This window comes from Rutidosis leptorrhynchoides, chromosome 10 (genome assembly GCF_046630445.1).
Source record: "Rutidosis leptorrhynchoides isolate AG116_Rl617_1_P2 chromosome 10, CSIRO_AGI_Rlap_v1, whole genome shotgun sequence".
NCBI lineage: Eukaryota > Viridiplantae > Streptophyta > Magnoliopsida > Asterales > Asteraceae > Rutidosis > Rutidosis leptorrhynchoides.
This window is the reverse complement of record NC_092342.1, coordinates 242,424,272-242,425,981: the sequence shown is the minus strand read 5'-3', so window position 1 is coordinate 242,425,981 and position 1,710 is coordinate 242,424,272.

Here is a 1,710-nt window from a genome sequence, read left to right as displayed (position 1 = left end):
ATAAACTGCAAACATATATACATATTTTTGAAGTTTGGTTTATTACCCCACATTCAAAAATTATTAAAATCTAAGAATAAAAGTTAGATAATTATAAAAATGATTACAATATTAACAAAAGTATTAAACATATCAATAATTACAAATTACAAAATAAAAAAAAATAAGTAAACTAAGGATGATATTGGTACCAATAGGGGTTCCACGCATAACCATAAGTGCTATAGAATGCTTCGGCAGGGTCATACGTAGGATATGGTGGCTGCATCTCTATCGACCAAGGAGGGAAGACGGGTTTCGGTGTAGGAATATAGTTTCTACCTATATGTTGGCAATGCGCTATGATCTGGTTCTGATGAACTTGCCAATCTTCAAATGCTCTCTGTCTAGCATTTTCGTATTCCTGAGAAGCTATAAACCTATGCATTTCTTGCATCTCATTCCCCCCTCCTACATTACCTTGTTCCTGGTTTCTCTCCACCTGTGGATGTCTACCATTGTATCGTACTGCGGCGTTATTTCGCCGCTTCAAAACTTTCGCACCATGGTATACATTTAAACCTATAGTGTCGCGGGGTTCCGGCTCTTCTACTAATAATCCCCCCCGACTTATATCCACACCGAGATATTCACCAATCAAAGTAATAAAAATACCACCTCCTATTATGCTATGTGGACGCATCCCCCGAACCATAGCTGATAAATAATAACCCACACAATATGGTATACTTACAGCGCTGTGTGGGTCTCGAATACACATATGGTAAAACAAATCTTGTTCATTTACCTTTTCTTTGTTTTTACCCCTTTGTGTAATCGAATTAGCTAAAAACCTATGTATTACTCTTAATTCGGCTCTATCTATATCCAAATAAGAGTAGTTTCCCCCTTTGAAACGGTGATGGCTTGTCATTTGACTCCACACACCGTGTGTATCAAAATTCTCATCTATCTTTCTACCGTTTAGTATCAATCCTCTACAATCGGCAGACGCTAACTCCTCAGGCGTATATATACGTAAAGCCTGAGCCATGTCCAGTAAAGACATGTGGCGCATCGAACCGCCTAACAAAAATCTAATAAAAGAACGATCGGTTAAACTAGCTACCCGATCATTCAACTCTATACTACATAACAACTCTTCACACCATACTTTATATACAGGTCTGCGTATGGTGAATAAACATATCCAGTCATTAAAAGAAGAATTACCATACCTCTGTACCAGTAATTCCCTAATTGGCCCGGCCAATTCTACAGCTTCTAAGGGTCCCCATTCTATGACCCTCGGTACCTCAACAACCTTGGAATGAAGAGTATGCAAACCCCGTTGATATTTTGGATAATCTATCCAAAGTCTGTCAAATCTCAGGTTCGGGTGCAACTGTTCCAAGTGCATATCTGAAAAGGTCATGACTGGATGAGGTACATCCTGCTTGTAGTAGTTATCTACCTCCTGTTGTTCCAAGTTCTCAGCAGGAGCATGGCGGGCTTGGGATGAAGATTCACCCCTTTCATTCTGCAAAACACATCAAACACAAATTTTGTGCATCCAAATATGCATTAGTGTCAGCAAAATCATCAATCAAAATAATTACAATGACATTATCAATTTATATCAAACTTAAGCTTATTTTCACATTTTTATCAAATCTATACTTTTTCAAATAAGCATATACGAAAATTTTCGCCAAGTTCATAAGCATTCAA